Source organism: Nicotiana sylvestris, chromosome 9 (assembly GCF_000393655.2).
Source record: "Nicotiana sylvestris chromosome 9, ASM39365v2, whole genome shotgun sequence".
Lineage (NCBI taxonomy): Eukaryota > Viridiplantae > Streptophyta > Magnoliopsida > Solanales > Solanaceae > Nicotiana > Nicotiana sylvestris.
This window is the reverse complement of record NC_091065.1, coordinates 141,164,240-141,186,692: the sequence shown is the minus strand read 5'-3', so window position 1 is coordinate 141,186,692 and position 22,453 is coordinate 141,164,240.

Here is a 22,453-nt window from a genome sequence, read left to right as displayed (position 1 = left end):
AAGAAGAGGAGAATGCCTCAATAACTAGACCATCAGAACAACCAGGGCCCGACGAGCCTCGGGGTAGCAAGGCTAAAATAAGCACTATTTTGATTTACTAAAAGATTTTTATTTTTCGCATGTTTTCAATTCCTGCAATAAGATCTCCAATGTTCAAAACAATTATTATGCAATTTATCAAAGCATTTTGACTTTTCCTATGAATCAACACTTATTACTATCATTTTCTTTCATTACTTTACTTATACAACATTACTATTACTTATCTTGATGAACCGATGACTGTGACATGCAACGAGACAATGCAACAAATAGACATAGATTCAGATGAAGATGACATACCAGAAGAGATTGTTAAAGAAGTAGAGAATTTTGAGAACAGACCTAAGTCCAACCTGGACGAAGCAGAAGTTGTTTACGTGGGAGATGCAGAAAACGTCAAAGAAATACGAATCAACATCCACTTATCACTGTCAGAAAAGAAGGAATACACGGAATTTCTAAGGGAATATGAGGACATATTCATCTGGTCGTATGATGACATGACTAGTCTAAGTACGTCTATTGTGGCTCACAAACTGCCAACTGATCCAACATGTCCGCTGGTAAAGCAAAAGCTCAGGAAATTAAAGCCTGATATGAGTCTGAAAATCAAGAAAGAGGTCACTAAGCAGGTCAAAACTAAGGTTCTCAGGGTAGTAGAATACCCGACATGGTTAGCCAACATCGTGCCAGTACCAAATAAGGACGGGAAGGTTAGAGTCTGTGTCGAGTATGGGGATCTCAATCGGGCCAGTCCGAAAGACGACTTCCCCTTGCCAAACATACACATCCTGATTGACAATTGCACCAAGCATGAGTTGCAATCATTTGTAGATTGTTTTGCTGGGTATCATCAGATCTGGATGGATGAAGAAGATGCTGAGAAAACGGCTTTCAATATGCCGTGGGGAATGTACTATTACAAGATGACGTCGTTTGGGTTAAAGAATACAGGGGCCACCTACATGAGGGCCATGACTACCATTTTCCATGATATGATACACAAGGAGATAGAGGTGTACGTAGATGATGTTATTATCAAGTCCAAGAAAGCCACTGATCATATGAAAGATTTGAGGAAGTTTTTCAATAGATCGCGAAGGTACAACCTGAAACTGAATCCCGCAAAATGTGCATTTGGGGTTCCTGCCAGAAAGCTACTTGGGTTTATTGTGAGTTGCCGAGGAATAGAACTAGATCCATCAAAGTTCAAAGTTATTCAAGAATTGCCACCGCCAAAAAACAAGAAGGACGTGATGAGTTTCTTGGGGAGATTCAATTACATCAGCCGGTTCATAGCACAGTCTACAGTTATCTGTGAGCCAATCTTTAAGATGTTAAAGAAAGACGCCGCTACCAAATGGACTGATGACTGCCAAAAAGCTTTCCACAGAATCAAGGGATACCTGTCGACATCACCAGTTTGGGTCCTGCCCGAGCCAGGTAGACCTCTGTTACTCTACCTTGCAGTATTGGATAGAGCTTTCGGTTGCGTTCTGGGGCAGCATGATGAGACGGGGAGGAAGGAGCATGCCATTTATTATCTCAGTAAGAAGTTCACCTCATACGAGTCCCGACATTCTCTATTAGAACGCACCTGCTGTGCTTTGACTTGGGTAGCTTAGAAGCTGAGGCACTACTTCTGTGCTTACACTACATATATTATATCAAGGATGGATCTTTTGAAGCACATCTTTCAGAAGCCCATGCCCATTGGCAAGCTATCCAAGTGGCAAATCCTATTGAGTGAATTTGACATTGTCTACGTGGCAATCAAGGGATAGGCACTAGTAGATCACCTTGCTAAAAATCCCGTGGACGGAGAATACAAACCCCTAAAAATGTATTTTCCCGACGAAAAGGTATCGTTCATAGGAGAAGACATTGCAGAATCCTATGATGGTTGGAGAATGTTTTTTAATGGAGTAACAAATTTCAAAGGAGTTGACATAGGAGCAGTCCTAGTATCAGAAACTGGTCAACATTACCCAGTGTCTGCCAAACTTAGATTCTCGTGCACCAACAACATGGCCGAATATGAAGCTTGCATCTTAGGGCTCAAGATGGCCATCGACATGAACATTCAAGAATTGCTAGTGAATGGAGATTCTGACTTGCTTATACATCAGGTACGAGAAGAATGGGTAACCAAGAACTCCAAGATACTCCCATATCTGCATCATGTACATGAATTGAGAAAGAGGTTTATAAAGACGGAATTCCAGCATGTTCATAGAATCCAGAATGAGTTCGCCGATGCATTGGCTACCTTGTCATCCATGATACAACATCCAGACAAGAACTTCATTGATCTCATTCCTGTAAAGATCCATGATTAGCCAGCTTATTGTGCCCATATTGAAGAAGAAGCAGACGGAAAGCCTTGGTTTCATGACATCAAGAAATATTTGGCAAGGGGCGAATACCTAGAACTTGCGAATCCTACTCAGAAATGCACGCTTCAGAGGTTGTCCAATAATTTCTTTCACAGCGGAGGAATCCTGTATAGGAGGACTCCTGATTTGGGATTACTAAGGTGTGTCGACGCAAAATAAGCATCCAGGTTACTAGAGGAAATTCACGCCGGGACCTGCGGTCCATATATGAACGGCTTTGTCTTAGCAAAAAAGATACTCCGAGCTGGTTACTTTTGGATGACTATGGAAACGGACTGCATCCAGTATGTCCGGAAATGCCAAAGCTGCCAAATAAATGTAGACATGATAAAGGTACCTCCAAACAAGCTTAATGCAACAAGCTCACCATGGTCGTTCGCCCGCTTGGGGAATGGATGTTATTGGACCAATCGAGCCTGCCGCCTCCAAAGAGCATAGGTTTATCCTAGTAGCAATCGACTATTTCACCAAATGGGTCGAAGCAGCATCTTATAGAGCAGTGACTAAGAAAGTCGTGGCAGACTTTGTCCGCGACCATCGTTTGTCGATTCAGAATTCCAAAATCAATCATTACCGATAATGGCTCCAACATCAACAGTGACTTGATGAAAGCCATGTGTGAAACTTTCAAGATCAGGCATAAGAATTCTGCAGCCTATAGACCTCAGATGAACGGAGCCGTAGAGGACACCAATAAGAATATCAAGAAGATATTGAGGAAAATGATAGATAAACATAAATAGTGGCACGAGAAGTTGTCATCTTCTCTATTGGGGTATCGCACCACAGTCCGCACATCAACTGGGGAAACCCCTATATGTTGGTTTATGGTACAAAAGTCGTCATTCCCGCCGAATTAGAAATTCCGTCCCTAAGGATCATACAGGAAGCTGAGCTCGACGATGCAGAGTGGCTGAAAAGTCGTTATGAGCAACTAGCCCTTATAGACGGGAAATGAATAAATGCAGTTTGTCATGGTCAACTTTATCAGAACAGAATACCCAGAGCCTTCAACAAAAGAGTCTATCCGAGACAGTTCACACCGGGGCAACTGGTGTTAAAGAAGATTTTCCCGAATCAAGATGAAGCCAAAGGGAAGTTCTCTCCCAACTGGAAGGGTCCGTACATGGTTCACTGTGTCCTGACAGGAGGAGCCCTCGTACTTGCAGAAATGGACGGAGAAGTCTGGCCGAAGCCGATCAACTCAGATGCAGTCAAGCATTACTATGTGTAATCTTATGATTTCCTATGTGAGGTAAATTGAACTACGCCTGAACTGATTTCTATTTAACAGGGGATACATAGGCAGCCCGATGGGTTCGGTCACAATTCAATAAAATTTCCATTTCCCCCCGCAATTGGAAACTGGGGCAGAATTTTGAGGAGGACCCTCAAATTCCGTAGCAAGAGAGGTTGCAATGTCTTGAACCACGTCACAGTTATCGGTTCATCTAAAAAATTATTATTATTATGTCATATTTTTACTAAATCATGCATGTCTATTACTAAAATTGCCTTGTTTAGCAATGCTACCCCAATGATACATACAGTATCACCAGTTCAAAGCCGAGCAGGTCAAGCAGAGCTAGCGGGGGATACGAACTAACCGCCCCTTTTTTTACAAAACTCACAATATTTTTGGATGCAAGCACTTGAATTGCAAAATCATCGAATATACTATACACTCACGGGACAAACACTATTCAGGAATACAACTCTCAGAACCATTGCACTTACTCACAGTTGCTATCCGCACAGAACAGTGTCCCCAGCAGGTACAATATCCCTAGCAGTTACAATATCGCAATCTGCTATCAGCTAAGCAAGTTCTATTACCATTTGCTATCTTATTTTTGCATAAGGCTACTATTATGCCTTCCAAGGTTAAGCTCTACCTCCATCTGCATTTTTGCATTGCATAAGGCTGCCATTCTGCCTTCCGAGACTAAGCTCTATCCCCATCTGCATTCCTGCATTGCATAAGGCTATCATTCTGCCTTTCGAGGTTAAGCTTTACCTCCATCTGCATTTCTGCATTGCATAAGGCTACCATTCTGCCTTCCGAGGTTAAGCTCTACCTCCATCTGCATTCTTGCATTGCATAAGGATACCATTCTGCCTTCCGAGACAAATATCTGTCTACATCTACATTTCTGCATTGCATAATGCTACCATTCTGCCTTCTGAGACTAAGCGCTGTCTCCATCTGCATTTCTGCATTGCATAAGGCTACCATTATGCCTTCCGAGGTTAAGCTCTACCTCCATATGCATTTGCATGGCTGAAAGATCGCCACTTTATTTACATTTACATGGTTAAAAGATTGCCACCTCTACATTTGCATGGCTGAAAGATCGCCACTTTATTTATATTTGCATGACTGAAAGATCGCCACTTCTACATTTGCATGGTTGAAAGATCGCCACCTCTACATTTTGCACGGATGAAAGATTGCCACCTCCTGCATTGCATAGGCTGAAAGATCGCCAAATACTGCATCTCATGGGCTGAAAGATTGCCAAATTATCCGAAGGCATCATTGTTCGGAGACACCATTTTCATAGCCCGAGAACACCATGCCATGGCTTGAGGACCCCTTTTAATCTTTTGCATATCATTATTCAAAGGCATCATGGTTTGGAGGCATCATTCTCATAGCCCGAGAACGTCATTTCATGGCCTGTGAATCTTTTATTATACGCTTCATGGCCTAGGACATCATGGTCTAAGTACGTCATCCTAACTGTCCAAAGACAACATTCATGGTCCGATGGGAATGTGCATCATGTTTAAATTACACTCCATATATGCTTGAATTGCTTATTTGTAGGAAATCCGGCGAGCAACGACCGTCTTGGCAGTAGTGATCCCGCTCTGATTCCCGCGGCCCTATCAGACTTCAACCATTCACCCCGCCATTAATATTGCGTCCGTTCTTGAAAAGTCTCCATCGACATACTCCGCCGACGGATCCTGAACTACATATGGCCTGATTCCTATAAGACCAGGGATATGTAGGCACCTCAAAAGCCAAAGCACAGCCTAAGTCTCCTCAAACCATTTCGTTTGGTCAAAATTGGCCATCATATCTTTACCCGACAACTCTTTCATCCTTCCCGGGTAAAGAGGGGCAGCTGTTGATACTCAATTTTCCCTATATATTTATAATATACAAAATACTTTCAAAATAGCATTTGTATGCATATATAAGTATGTCCAAATAATTTATTATTTTTTCTAATTTTCAAAGATTTTTTAAATTAATTTATTGCCCTATTTTATCCATAAAAATCCAATAATTATTTCCCAAATGATCATTTTTTGTGATTCATTTATAGTACTCTCTTAGTTATTCCAAAATATAGCTAATGTGATTTTTACATATTTTTACAAATTCATTTAGTATTTTTAAAGCTAAATTGCATATAATTGCAATATTAGCCTCTTTTTAGATTTAATTACGTTTATGTCTATAAAAACTAGGTCAAATATTTTTAATTTGATAATTATATTCTATTAATCATTTTAGTACCTTTAATTTATTTTTAGAAATTATTTTACTATTTTTTGTAAATCAAATAGGGCAAAATGGCTATTTAAATGTTAGCCCATTTTTCATTTCAGTTTTAGCTGGATTTGGCACCCCAATTGGACCCAATTTAAAACCCAATTACCATGACCCGATCCCTATCTGAACCAACCCATGACGCAATTAAATAACCCGCCCGGATTCCCTTTTAATCCCAGCCGTTGATCGCCTAGATCAACGATTCACATCTGCCCCTTCCTTTTTTAACCTGATCCTACCCCAAACCCTAGTCATTTTTCACCTGCAGCCGCCTTCAAACCCCCCTCCTCTCTCAATTCTCTCTCAATCCCCTCTCAAACCCTAGCCACCGCCCTCAATTACCACCTGAAAATCTCCTAAATCCATGGCCTCCAAAGCCATTGGAGGCCTGTATCCACTTCCCTTGGCTTCTATGTGTTTGAGTACTATGGTTTCAAGGCCAGATCGGGAAAAGATCGGTCCAAACCTTGGTCGATTTCAGTTCTTATGGCTGTCTCCGGTCACTTTCGACTATACTCTAGCCAGCCATGGCTATTGAAGCCCGACTCTCGACTTCTCTGCTTAAGGTCGATGATTTTCGAAGCCTTTCTCACCATATGGGGTTCTTCCGAAACCCTCTGAAATGACCTTCAATTTTGGACTGATTTCAAACCTCCTTATGTAATTTTTATTGCATTCATGTGTTAAGTGATTGGCTCTTTCCTTGTTTCGCCTTACCGATTCCCCTATTTCTTGGGTTGATTTGAAAACTTTCCTTAGACGTTCAATTCTCCCATTTCTGACTTGGTTTATTTGTTTATTCATGGGAACCCATGTCACTCTCCTTAAATCAGTGATTTTGAAATACCTGACTCCCTGATTTGCTATGTACTGATTTTCGATTGTCTCCATATGCTGCAACTTTACTTTGTTTTCTTACCTTATTTGGCTAACTGAGTATTTCAAAGATTCTTCCCTTAATTAAACCTCTATGCACTTACCCCTAATTGTTTACTCTGCATATGATGCTTACTTGATTTCCTTAACTGTTTTCTGACCATTACCGTTTGATTTCAACTCCTTAATTAAAGGAAGTCCTTATACTGATTTGATTTTAATTGGTATATAGTTCTATAATTACTGCTAAGTATGATCTTTGCCTTATTTTCTGCATGTCTTCAAACTATAAATACCCTGCTCTTTCATTAACACAGACACGAACACTCTGAGTTCTAAAATCACTTACACTAAAAAACACTCTCTTCTGCTTTACTACTTGTACTGTGGCCTGTCTTCAAAGTCCTACTACCTGCTTTTACTATAGTTTGCTTCCTTCAACTGGTATGTTCTGATTAAGATTTCAGCATCACAACAATATGTTTACTTAATACTTTTGCCTTCTTGTTTGCCTACTGCTTGTGTTTAGTCCAGTACTTAATTTAGCATACTGTAATTTCCTTCTACTTGTTTTGAATCTATTATGTATCCTAAACCCCTACCCCAATATGTTGATACTGATGGTTTGTTTGAGGCATGACATTATTAAATATTGTTGTCTATGACTCAAACGTGATTCCCCTAGGATCATAACCTCTATGTTACCATTATGTGATTGTGTATTCTGGTTGATTTTGTACCATAACAACACTCCCTGTTGTTGTGCATGCCCAGAATTAACTAATGCCTAAGTGCATAGGCTCTTTGCAATCACCAATCCCTGAACCCCTTTTGTGAAGTCCTTAACTCTGTAACTGTTTCTCAGCACCTCTCTCCCTCTTCTTTACTCTGTTTCTTCACTTGCACTCTCTCTTAGACTTAAGTTCTACCCCCCCCTCTTGTGAGCCTTGCCTTGGGACCCATGAGCTCCCTCTAAACTTGGACACTTGAGGGTTGTCACTTCGACACTGCACTTATCCCTATTCTGGTAATAAAATTTGGGTGTGAGCACTGCCTGGAGTCCCATTGAGTCTCTTAGGGAACTCTAACACACTCAAATTGGAGAAAGGCTTTGGATCAATGGTCTTTGAGTTGGTTTATCTCGTAACTCAGAGAGGAAGTCAAGAATTAGGTGTCACGACCCAAACCGATGGGCCGCGATGGGCACCCGGTACCTTACTCAACCGAATACCAACGTAATGCATCTTTCTTATTACATCATCATATACATGTGACATACGGGCCTAATAGGCCAACATAATCATTTATAAACTCAAAACATAGGCCGACAAGGCCGTACAATCTTTCACGTACACGACATATGTCTATAAGCCTCTAAGAATACATAAATATCATAAAGTTCGAGACGGAGTCCCGCCATACCAAACAATATGCGTCTAACTCATACTAACCAAACAAGCAACTCCGAAGCAAATGGAGTGCACCAACATCTTCCACTAAGCTGATAGCCTACATAGAGGGCTCTCGACCTGTCTATCGGGACCTGCGGGCATGAAACGCAGCGTCCCAGGCAAAAGGGACGTCAGTATGAATAATGTACTGAGTATGTAAGGCACATAAATAAAAACATAAGAGACATGGAAGACATATAGATACATGACTCAACCTGTAAGTCTGAATAACTTTGTAAATCATAAATTACTCTTAGCGTCATGCCTATGCGTATGAATGTCATGTCGTGCATAGGTACATGTTTCATAACATCATCAGCCTCTGAGGGCATCCCATCATATCATATCGGCTACTGCAGGCAAAATCATCATCGTATACCAGCTGATCAGGTGGTGGTGCGTATATAATGCCATAACCTTTCTCATATCCCATATACATATATATATACATACATATATATGCGTATATAACGCTGTTTCAATCATATTTACATATATACACGTATATAACGCCGTTTGAATCATATTTCAGCCACTGTGGGCATCATCATCATCATATACCAACTGATCAGGTGGTGGTGCGTATATAACGACGTAACCTTTTCCCATATCCCATATACATATATACACATATATAACACCATCTGGTCATAGATCAATGCACATGAATGCAATGCATGAAAAGCACGTCAATAAAATCATTCGGAATGTCATAAGACCATTTTTCCTCTGAGTAATATCATAAAGTAAACTCTTTTCAACTTTCATATTTTTCTGAGACCCATGAACAGATGATAAAATATTATGGCACGTGAAAATTCAAGAACATGGATATCTCTATTACTTCTATGAATAGAGTCATTAATGGAATTTGTGCATTTGCATGCTTCATTCGTATCGTATGGATCATGCCAAAAGAATAGAAGGGATAGCCTTAACGTACCTTTTTCTTGAATTATATGAACGAATCTGCTTCAACAAAATATGGACAAAATTTATACTCGGAGTTTCCTTGAAATTGGAATGAACTTGTTTTGGATTTGAAATTTTGGAAGAACTTTTGATTTTGCTTCTAACGTTTTTGTGTAGAAATGGATTTAATCTCGATGTTAGCTTTGAAACCATAAAAAACATTGAGACTAAGCCAAAAAAACGTTGAACCAAGAAAGTGTAAAAGCAGGACTTCAAACAATTGTTTCCCTTGAAGTCTTGAAAGGAAAAACGTTTCTGGTTCTTTTGGTTTTGAAAGAATAACCTTTCTTGGATTCATTTTGTTCATTTTGGATCTTAGCAGACTATTTAGTTAGCCACCTATTCTTATTTATGGCTAGCTGGAAATAAGTGACTACTTAGTCACTCTTTATTTTGGTGGATTCTTGCCACGTTGATTAGGGATAATTATTAAGTTTTTATCCGCTTATTTGTTAATAGGGTAATGTCTTGTTACCTGGTAATTAACCAATTACCAGCATAATTTAAAAATTACCACAAATTACTTAAAATTATATTTTTTTAATACTTCATATATACTTTATATATTATACTACCGTGGTCATATGGTACCTTACATGGTACTAGTTCATACTTATCAGGTATTATCGCTCGACCCGTACTTTATTCTAAATTGACCACTTCCAACGAAACTCATTTTCTTTAATCCATGTACCCCCTTATCCTTCATAACACTTATTTACCACTTGCTATAAATAGCGTAAGTACGTTAACCTCAAGATAATCTCATCCCCGAGTCTACGTTGGTTAATTGAAAACGAAATTTTATCGTACGAAAATCGCGAGATGTAACATCAGGCCTCCTCTGGTTGTACTTTCTTTGTATTTTTCTGTTCTGATGTAGTTTGTTATTCTGGTTTGTAATAAGTTGTAATAAACACTTGGGGCTGGCTAGTGAAAGGGGTGGGTAACTATGCATGCAAGGGTAGAAAACATGCTTATAGGGTGTTTTAACTCCTACATATTCGAACTTCACCTAGAGACCATGCCTATAGGATACTTTTTCAACTTCACGTAGAAAACTTGCCTATAGGGTACTTTTAATTCTGCATATTCAATTTCATGTAGAAAACCTGCCTATAGGGTGCTTTTAATTCTGCATATTTAAACTTCATTTAGATGCCATGGCTATAAGGTTTAAAAGGAGTAATGCATAGAAATCATGCCTATAGGGGGTTTCTTAAATCAATCTGATTTGTTTTCATTCGCAGTCAATGTTAGCTAACATGCCCCTAGGAATTAAAGTCGTTAACAGTAGATACTACCACCTGCAGAACCTATAACCAGCTCAGTTTTTTTGTTCATTCTGCTTCTCTTAATAACCTAATTCTCTCGCTTAACAAGGTTTAACAAGCATTCTTATAGGATTTCGAACAATCTATTTCATCACCATTTAAATTCAGTAGATATCATGCCTATAGGACCCCGTCTAAACACATAGGCAAGCCTTAGAATAATAACTGTAAAACTGAATCTGTTAATCACTACAACCAGCAGGCATGCCTGATTCAGACTTCTTATCTGAGTTATGCAATAAACTAAAACTGCCTCAACAATCTCATCTCCCTCGTCTTTAATGCTTTTCAATCAGACCTAAGTAGTATGTGTAAGACATGCTACTTTATGTGTTTGTTCGAGGAGGTATACTTGAGCCTATATGCTTTTGTGTTTCCCCTTTTATATGCAATATGTGTTTTTGTATGCCGCCTTAGAATTTTTACCTTTGAAACTCCAAATAAGCCCAGCATCCCTCCCTTTTAGGATTAGTAGTCCTAAGTGCCTTCGGGATTGATAGGAATGAGATGGGTAATAACATGCAATAAGTAATCGAGACCAATATGCGCTTTAATACCTTAACAGGGGGAAAGGGTAGATATGGATATGATGATCACGCGATAATATCACGTGTAGCCCCTCATTGAGGAGTGATTACTGGACATTGTGTGGGGTGATCCATATTTTCAATAAACCTAGGACCCCCTTTTCTTTATTCTTTATTCTTTTAGCAATTTAACTCCTTATTCTAAAAAAATCAGCTTTTCTAATTGTTCTTTCAAAACTTGTTTACTTTCAAACCATTATGTGTTGAAATCCCTATTATTTGAGCCTTATTTGCTTATACGTTAATTGCACCTCAATTCACAATAATTGTTTGGCCGGGAACCATACTAGTGGATTCTAAGGGATGCCTAACACCTTCCCCTTAGAATAATTTCAAGCTCTTACCGTATCTCTGGTTATTCAAATTGAACTCTTTTGGTGTCCTAATGCACCCTAATAATTAGGTGGAGACTCTCCAAATTCAAGCCCAGTTCCCAAAAGGAATGAGTTGTCTCTCCAAATGTCACCCAATTTCCGCTTAGGAATAATAAGGGGGTGCGACAATAGCTTGGAATGTATTAAGGACTCAAAGGAGTTAAGGTATGTTAAGGAACTTCCTTGTTTCTTTTGGCATGATCTAATGTGAAATGAACGTCTAACTGTACACTATTTCATAACGAATCTACTCCTAGAAACTAAGGTTGTCCATGTTGTTCTTTCCTTATAAAGTTATTCTAAGCATGTATGTATGATGCTTGAATTCTATTGAGGTTCATACTGATGGTATGATGTCCATAATATTAATAGAAGGTGCAAAGACCATAGTCACTCCGAAAGGTTTAGAACGTGATTCCATGAGTCCAGCATGCATTATATATGTATCTATTTTACTCTACCGAGTCACGCTATAGCCGACCGGGTAAGACACCTATTGTGCAACCACTGATCAGTTGGGTTTTACCGAGCTCCACATGGCCCGGTACGATTCTACCGAGCATTATGATGGCTGGGTACGTTTTTACCGAGTCCTCGTTGAGGCCGGCTATGATATGATGATGCCCACAGAGGCATATGTTTTTAAAAAAGTTTATGTATGATTATGATGATTCCCACTGAGGTGTATGTTTTTAAAAAAGTTTATGTATATATATATATATATATATATATATATAATGCATTTTATGTCAGTAGCCCCCTAGAGGCACTCATATGTTACTGGTTGTATCTCATCTATCTTTCTTTACATTACTATTCTTGTTTATGCTTTCCTACCTTACATACTCGGTACTTTATTCGTACTGACGTCCCTTTTGCATGAGGATGATACGTTTGATACCCGCAGGTCCTGATAGACATATTGACATTCCTCCTAGTAGGCTATCAGCTCAGCGGAAGGTGTTGGTGCACTCCACTTGCTCCGGAGTTGCCTATTTGGTCAGTATGATTTGGACATGTATTGATTGGTATGGTAGGACCCTGTCCCGACCTTTATGATGTAAATGTACTCTTAGAGGCTTGTAGACAGATGTCATGTATATGAAAGATTGTATGGCCTTATTGGCCTATGTTCAGTGTACGAGTGTTCATTTTGGTCTTATAGGACCATATGTCACATGTATAAGTTTGTATTACATGTTGGGTCATCATATATCAAGTATTCCCTTATGTTTTATTGTGATTATATCATGACGGCCCTTTCGTCCCTTCCATCCCATTTACCCATGATGGTATGATAAGAAAGATACGTTACATTGGTACTCGATTGGGTGAGGCATCAGGTGCACGTTGCGTCCCTCTGATTTGGGTTGTGACAAAAGTGGTATCAGAGCAGTTCTGTCCTAGGGAGTCTACTAGCCATGTCTAGTAGAGTCTTGTTTATGGGTATGTTGTGTACCACACTTATAAGCAGGAGGCTACAGGGCATTTAGGACTGTCACTTTTTATTCTTACTCTAGATAATGTGATAGAACTCAGTTGTAAGAATTCAAACTTCTAAATTCCATTTTATTCGTTATACAAGGATACGCCGTCCAAGTTGGTGAAGATTGTCAGTATTTACAATTCAGGCAAAGAAGTATAAGCATTCTTTGTTCGTTTCAACAGTAACAAAGATATATACAATTAGGCAACACCCATCTCAGTTATGCCCTATGAGAGCTAATAGATATAGTTTAAGAGAAGGATGGGATATCAGGATCCAGCTGGGGTTAGAGTATCCCATAATCGTGGATGGATTATTATCATTAGCTCACATTTCTGAAGGATATTGCAAACCTGGTAATAGTTCTCCTTGTGAGACACCCGGATGGTGCACTCTAGAATAGTATAGTCAGATATGAAAACTAGAATGCTTAGAAAATTCAGAAGATAGGCACTGGAATCCTAGAAAGGATAAATATTTACCTTAGTATGACGCCCTCCCCTAGTAAAAAAAACAGAAAGAGAGAGAAAGTTAGGCATCCCAAAGAGCCAGTGAAATGAAGCAATGGGAGCTAAAAGTGAAAGAATGTTTTGTTGAAGCTTTCATAATAAAGTGATAGACAAAAATATTAGCCGGAGAATAAGAAAAGTATAAATGAAGCATTATGAGTAAGATGTGATAAATGGATGATAACGGTAAATCAAAATATGATAGAATGACAGAGTCTATAGTCAAGTGAAGGAAAAGACAAGAGGTGACAGGCCTTGAGACAATAAAAGAGTATAGGCCAAAGGCTATATCCTCATTCGAGAATTGAGTTGGTGACTCGAACGTGATTACCAGAAGGAAAAATTAGACCCCTGTAGTAATAGAATTTAGTATGGAATAGTAAATAAGATAAAAAAAACCAAACATGAATTAGGGACTGGATGATTTGATAATAGTCGACATCGTGATAATTTCAGAGATCGCGTTCTGATACTAATAGAATGGACAACAAAAGAATAACCTTTAAAGGTCATTCAGGAAGATGTTTCCCTAAAGCAAGCACTGTGAGTAGATATAAGCTTAAGGGACTAAGTATGCCAGTTACACTGGGTGTCACCTTCGTGCGTAAGAAATTCAGTTATTGCTGGTACAGAAGGGTTGCCTCAAGGCAAGTAAGAGTCCGTGAAGATGTGAAAAGACGCCAAAGATGAAGAGGTAAAACATTTATTAGTAAATCTTTATAGCATTAAATGTTAGTACTCCCCTAAAGAGGCAAGATGGTGTGATATGGTATTAAGTTGGAGATATGTGGTTTAGGTAACTATGGAATAGTAAAGGAAGAATATGGTTTAAAAAAAAGCAAAAGGGATAAGGTTGCATTTATTCAGATCCTACAAATATGATACAACTCCAGAACATACGAAATCGGGGAGAGGAAGTAAGGTTTCTCGCCCAGGATGTTATTGATAAATAAGTGTGAATGAACACTTGACACATAAAGAGCCTATGCGAGAGGTAAGTTGAGACAAATGACATAACCCAAGAGATATTACGTAAAATATAGATATGAGAATGGACCAACGTGTAGTTAGTATTGATGGAGGAAGAGCCTAGTTATGGCTAGACAAGAGGATACAGACAAATCAACAGTTCATGCAAGATAAATGTAGTGAACCCCAACATAGTGAAATCAGTCTCGCAGATAGGACATCATGATCCTTGAGAATTATTCAAATAGGAGTTGGGGTAGTTAAAGGCACCGTATAAGTGTTACGGAAATAAAAGAGATTGCCACTGGGGAGACAGTCAAATTTTGAGTTCAGAAGCAACCCTATGAGCACAAGAGTGCGTAGGTAAGTAACTAAGGATAATTATAGGCGAGCAAGAACATCAAAAATTCCGTAAGATATATGATGTAATAAGTTTGCAAACTTACAAGAGTCAGAGGATCTCCCCTAAGTACTACAACGAAGACTAGCTAAGGAAATAAAGAATAAGGCTTTAATCTAAGCATAGTGACCTAAAGATGAAATGATCTTGTAACAACAGTCTCATTATAGTATTGTATACACTCCATAAGATAGTGGTACCTATCATGGCTAATGAATGGAAAAAAAATCAAAGGTGATGTTTGAGATCATATGAAGTACAGGAAATTAGAGTGTTCGTGGGTAATAAGAAAAGCCAAGTATTCATGCAATAAGTGGCAGAAGGACCAGGAAAAGTAATTTTTTACATTTAAAGACAACTAAGAAGTCACGAAAGGAAATCTATGGTGCTAGCAAGTTAAAGGAAGCTTGTGAGTTGAATAAATAAATACGTGTAGGTCGCAAGCTAAAGTATGGTAAAGTGAAAAGGTTTTAGGTATATGGGAGTAAGGATAAGAAAAGGTGAGTTAGAAGGTGACAAGAATAGGTAAGACCTCGGGATTAAGCCCATCAAAACAAAAGAGCTGATGGTTTCCATAATTTATAGAAAGCTCAGTATAGCTTGAATGAAATCAAAGGAGTTGAAAACTAGGAACATTTAGAAGAGATGGAATGCTACGTGTAATTGTGATAGATAAGAGGATAACGTTTAGGCCTTTGATTGCGTAATGATTTAACGAGAAAGGGATTTCATGAATTGCACGGGATTAGAATACCCCCATAAGATGGATCACATTGGGATGCTATGAAATATAGTTATTGAAGTATAGTATTGTCCCTAGGTGGATCAGGAAAACCACTTAAGATGTTCCCCGATGACACGTGAGCCCTAGCGACAATGTTTTACGTAACAGGTTTCAAGTTATCAGCGGGGGATTATAGATCAACATTAAGGCACAATATATGGATAAAAGTTCCAAAGTATGAGAGGAGATTATGATGCCATTCTTTAGATGAACAGTAATAAGGAAGCATTAAACGGCTTAGATTTATACATATAGGATAAGCGGTGAGAGAGTAACCTGGAGTTGGGTGGCAGACCTTGATAATAATAAACCGAAGTAAGAGTTATGGTATAGTATGACCTACCTAGTTGTAGTAAAACCATAAGCATATATAACTAAGGCCATGAAACAAGATATATCAATAGTCGTATGTTCGACAAAGTACCAAGCGAAGAACTTTTGTACACCTATAGATGCCCAGAGGGACATCTTGTCAAGTTCTGTATATGTTCATAAAGTGAGGCTTAGAGATTGGCTAAAAGATGGAGGAAAAATGGGAGAAGAGTCGCTAGGCGCTCATACAAGGACACAGTCGTACATACTGCATGACATAAGGTAGCAACAGTTACGAGATTGGAAGAATTTCGACCACATGTCATGGCGTGAGAAAGAGGCCTAAAGGGGGGAATGCCCCGACATTTAGATTTATTCACAAAATAGTTGCCTAGATGGCAAGGAGAGAATTAAAGTATTCATAAGAGCTATAGTTTATGAAACTGATAAGTGGATCAGTCAACATTCGAGGACGAATGTTCCAAAGAGGGCAATGATGTTACACCCCACGTATTCATACATGAGAGTATGTCGTAAGACAATGATGTAAGCTCGGAAATGAGATTATATTTGGAAGAAAATAAAGTAAGTTAATCATGTTACCTTGTAGGTTACAAATATTTAATATCATGAATAACGAGTACCAAGAGGATTGGAAAGCTTTGAATCTAAACCAATTGAAGAAAATAAGTTTCGTCGAAAGTCGACAAGTTTGGAATGTTATAACATGTACTTTGGGGTACGACTAGGGGTATTAACATGATAATGAGGTTATGCTATGAGTTATTTTAGTCGTATGATATTCATTTGCTACGTTTTGAAGGCAAGAAAGTTGTGGAACAAGAGTTGGCAAAGGTCATTACAAGTTACATTCATAAATTTGCTGAAAATTAGGTCACATGTAGCTGAGCGTTTATCCAAATATACCTGGAATTATGGGGTAATCTACCTACCAAATTGAAGATCTACGACTCTAGTTTCCAATGCATTAAACCATTCATTGATATGACAGCAGAGTAGATAGATATTAGCATTTTTGCAAGACCACACAAGCAGCTCTCAATGGGGCCCACTTAGGCGGTGGTCGACCTACTTCACTTTATAAACGATTTGGACGCCTATTTTTAACTCATTTTCAACTCAACTTCGTCTCCAAACTTCTCCTAAACCTTTTAAACATATACCACAAGGGTTTGAAGTGATTCAAAAGTGATTACACCATATTTCAACATCAAAACTTAGTTCTAGTGAAGAACAACACCTCTTAGAGGTTGTGTTGTCATTGAGGATTGTTGTGGAATGTGTTTGGCTGAAATTCCAAGTTGTTGCTACTTTCTAAGGTGAGTATAGCATCTTACTAATTGTGCTTAAGCTTGCTTGTATTTTGGTTAAGTTGTTAGGATGATAAACTACAAGATAATACTTGGATTAGCTTAAGTCACTTCCATGGTGTTGTATTGCCATTGAGGGTTTTTGTAAGTTGAATATAACTTGGATTTTGACTTTAAGTTATAGTAGGAGGTATGTGTATTGTGTTATTTCATGTGCTTAAGATTATCTTGTTGTTGATTGAGTTAAATGGATGGAGTAGACATGAACTAGTGAATAAAGTTACTAATTAAAGATAGTTGGAGTTGAGGATTGTTTCCTTTGTTATAAATATATGGTATAAGGATGGAATCATTGATGAATGACTTCATTATCATGTTAATGATACTGTTAAGTTAATGTAAGAAGTCTATAAGGGGTGATATGGGTTGTACGGATTCCAATCGGAGCTTGCCACTCGTCGCGAAGTAGTTGTGACTTGTTGTTGTTATATGGTGTCTTGTTATTGATATTTATATGTTGATGGATTTCTCTAGTTGTTATTGTAGGTATATAGTATTGGAGGAGGCCCTTGTTACAGGGGAGATACAGCCCGAATTTACATAAACGAGCTACTAGTTTAAGTTGCGGACTTGGCCTTTACTCAACACTGATTTTGAATCTCCGTATGCTATGGTAAATTGAGTTAAGTTATTTGAAGAATAGCTTGGAATGTATTAAGGACTCAAAGTAGTTAAGGTATGTTAAGGCACTTCCTTATTTCTTTTGGCATGATCTAATATGAAATGAACGTCAAACGATACGCTATTTCATAACGAATCTACTCCTAGCAACTAAGGTTGTCCATGTTGTTCTTTCCTTATAAAGTTATTCTAAGCATGTATGTTTGATGCTTGAATTCTATTTGTGAGCACGTAATTTTTGCCCTATATGTATTACTCCAACAAATTCAAAACAAAATAATTTCTTTCAGTGTTTGCAATTTTGTTGGATTTCGTGGCATTTTCTGTTAATTATTTGCATTTGTCTATGCACGTTTATTTCAGTTAATTCATGAAAAATACAAAAATATGTTGCATCTGAATTTAGGATTTAATTTTATATTTTTAGATTAATTAACAAATTAGTTTGTTTTATAAAAATGAAAATCACAAAAATAATTCATTTGGCATTTTTACATTTTTAATTTTGAATTGTGTAATTGTTCTTTAAATTTATGATTTAATTAATTATTAAAATACCATTGGGTAGGATAATTTAGTTTAAAAATAATCATTAATTAATTTAGGATTTATTTTAATTTTGGAAAAAGAAAAGAATTGTGAATTGAAAAGGAAAAAGAAAGAAATAAAGAAGGTTTAAATTTGGGCTCAAACCCAATCCAACCGTCCCAGCCCAAACGGAAACCACCCAATACCCGGCCCAACCTACGCCTGACCCGGTCTGGATCCCCCCAAACGAATCGACGTCGTTTCGATCAATATTGATCTGAGCCGTTGATCTCCCCTTGATCGAACGACTCGGAACTGAAGCTTTGGGAATATTTAAGTGTCCAAATCTGTCCCCCCCCCCCCCCCCCTTCAGAACCCTTCTGCTCAACACCCCATCAGAACACCCTGAAACCCTAGCTGAGCCTCCCCTAAATCCACCACCGTCCGGTGGCAGCGCCACCTCCAAACGCCACCAAAATCACACCACTGAACCACCCTGACCCCCTCGTTCCGAATCCTCACTCTGTTTCCCTTGAATGTTGCCCCAGCCCCTCGAATCTTAGATCAGAAATGAGCCCAGAAATCCCAAGTCGAGATTTGGCAAAATTTCGTGTCGAATCTGAGTTTATTCGTGTGTTCTTCGTAAGAGCACACGATTAACCTCAAATTTTGCCGGAAAATCCAAGGATCTGAAGACCCATGCTTCCCTTCTATTTTTTGAATTTTTCTCAGGTATTTATTTCTTTCTTTCTTTTGATTTAATCTGTCCCTCGTTTATTTTCAGATTTTCTGTTTCTTCTCCTCGTCTCGAATCATTCTCATTTGGTTTCGGAATCTATTCATTCATGCATGAGTAGTCGGAGTCCTGTTAGGTTAGTTGTCAAAATTCTTAGTTAATGAACCATTTAGTCTGAAGTTTAATCGTATGTGTTATTTGGTAGTCAGATAATTGCTAATTGGGCCGTCTCAGTTTCGATTTGGGTTGCCTTCTCTTTAAGTTTGTTTCTGATTGGATTTGGGGTTTGGTTAGTTTCAACTCATTAAGTGAAGGCCCATATTTGGAAGCCTGCCCGTTGGACAAGATTGAGTCTGGGTCTTTGTTCATTTGACCCTATTTGGTCCATGGTAAATTTCAGGGCACTTAGGGGTAATTGGGGAAATACACTGAGAGAATCTCTCAAGTAACCACCCAAGAAGCTTCCTAGAAAGCTGAAAATAGCCTGGCTTGGATACCAAGTCAGAAATTAAGGGACTAATTAGCAAAAACAAAAATTAGAAAAGGACTAAAATAAAAAGCTGAACCCTTAAGGCTGCCCTGTTTTCTTGCCTATAAAAGCATCATTTCTTGCCTTTCAAGGCAAGACCTATGAGCTGAAATTCAGAAAAGGTAAAACGGCTGAAAATTAGAGTAAAAATTATTGTTTCATTGAAATTCACTCTGTAATTCCTTCAGTTTTCAAATCTTGTAAAGAGTTTCTGATTGATATAGTCTTAAAATGGACTGAGATTGGGTGTTTGAGGTTTAATTTTGAAGTTGTTTTGGGTATTGTTCGAGTCAGATTGTTTTCATTTTGTTTTCAAGTTCATCTTGGTTGAGCTGGTGTTGCTGGTATTGGCCTGCTACTGTTCTGTTGCTAATTCTCCATTTTCTGCTTTTATTTTTGAATTCCAGGTACAAGTTCTGGACCTTCATGATGTAAGGCTTAATTCAAGGATGAAATGGAAGCACCATTATGCTTTAGTTCTTTGTTTCTTTGCTTGATGTTTATATTCCTTCATTTATTCATAGTATGGTCATAGTTAAATTCTCTTTAAGTAATCGAATTCTCATGCTATAATTAGTTGTGAACTGTGGAGACTATGACATATTTGGATCTTGCTGTTTATTTAGTTTTAGTGTTATAGGTCAATTTTGCAATCCTTGTTATTTGTATGTAGAAGTGTAAGCTTGAAATTCATATAGCAATTTGGACGAACCTTAATAATTGAGCTATGTTGTTCACAAAGTATGGAAGTCATCAGTGGTTTGATTTATAAGGGTATTGTTTCCGGTCAAGTGTTTTCAAGGTTGCTTCATGTTTAAATGTTAGTTTAGGTTTAAAAGTTTGAAATATTATGTGAGCATGAAAATGATCAATGTGTGTTTGGTACAAGTAGCAACCCTGTGGTGAATGAATGCTTCAGTAGTCAGTTGCCATAGCTTCAGTTTTGTGGTCATTCGATTCGAGTGTGGAAATCTGCAGATTTTTAAAGTTCAGTCGTTCATGCATTTCTTTAGTTTGAAAACTTCCCTCTTGCGGCTGTCTGGACTCGATCCTCTGATCTCTTCCTCATTCGACTTGAGCATGCTTTTGTTCGAATTGGGCCTGCCTCAAGCCCAATATCAATTCCGGCCTGGCATGCTAAGGCCTGACCGTCTTCAGCTATTAGGGGGCCTCTATCTTGTACGCATCTTATGGACTGGGCTCTTTTGGGTTTATGAATAGAATTAGTAACTGGTCCACTAATGATTAAATATAGTAGGCTTTGGACTTTTTCTAAAAATCGATATTAGGATTTCAATAAGGTGTTTTAGATTATTGTTAGGTCTTTCATTTCCTTAATCAAGTTCAAATAAATCGAGGCGTGCCTTTTAGCGAATTTTCCATGGCCCTCGTAAAGTTAAAGCGCGTAGTTTCTTTAGGCACGCTATTTTAATAATTTTACTTTCATAAACTCGAGTGTGCATTTCATGTGACCCAAATAAAATCTTGAAACGTTGAATAAAATATGTTTAGGATTGCGGGTGCATTTCATGTGGCGCGATCCAAAGACGTGTTTTAAACGACGTTCATCTTCTTTAAAACTAATTAAAAACGGCCAAAAGGTTAAATTTGCACATGAGTTCAAAATATCCTAAAATCAGATTATTAAGCCGAATATAATAGTTGAGCGACCGTGCTACAACCACGGAACTCGGGAATGCCTAACACCTTCTCCCAGGTTAACAGAATTCCTTACTCGGATTTCTGGTTCGCGGACTGTAATACAGAGTCATTCTTTCCTTGATTCAGGATTAAAACCGGTGACTTGGGACACCATAAAACTCCCAAGTGGCGACTCTGAATCTTTAAATAAACAAATCCCATTTCGATTGTCCTTTAATTGGAAAAACTCCCTTGTATTTATACCCTTTACGGGGTATAGTAAAAAAGGAGGTGTGACAGCTCTGGCGACTCTGCTGGGGATTGCACGTAGAATCTCTGGTTCAGGGTTCAAGAATTCGAGCTTAGAATAATTGTTATAGTTGGCTTTATCCATTATCTGATTTTGTTACTTGATTTGAGCCTAATGTGCTAATTGATTTCTTTTACCGCTTTGATATTCCGTGAACTGTATATAAATTGTTGCGAAATCCCTCTTCTCTCTGAGTCTTCTAAATCATGAAGAAGTGTGCACTTCGTGTGACTTCTTTTCTGTTAGAGTCATATTCCAAATTTAGAATGAGGTTCGGACAAGTTGCAAAGCCGGCGAAGCTTCTGTATTCCCGGTATAATGCCCCCCCTCGACTCGAGCTGTCTGCTCGGGTAAGCCAGGTCTAGAACAATAAACCCAGGTTTTAAATCTAGTATAACAAGACCTCATGCCGGATCCCTAGTAGGAATGTTTGTTTCATCATGTGCATTTGACTTTGGAGACTCAACACAGGGGTTGGGTCTATCTAGGACAGGTGCACCCGAAACAAAAAGACCATCCTGATGCATCCTACTTGCTACTTGTGCATTTATTCGCTTCGGACTTGCATGCTGACCGGCTTATGAATATTGGAAAGAGAAATAGCAGTATGAGGGTTAAAGAGAGTTAATCGCCTGTT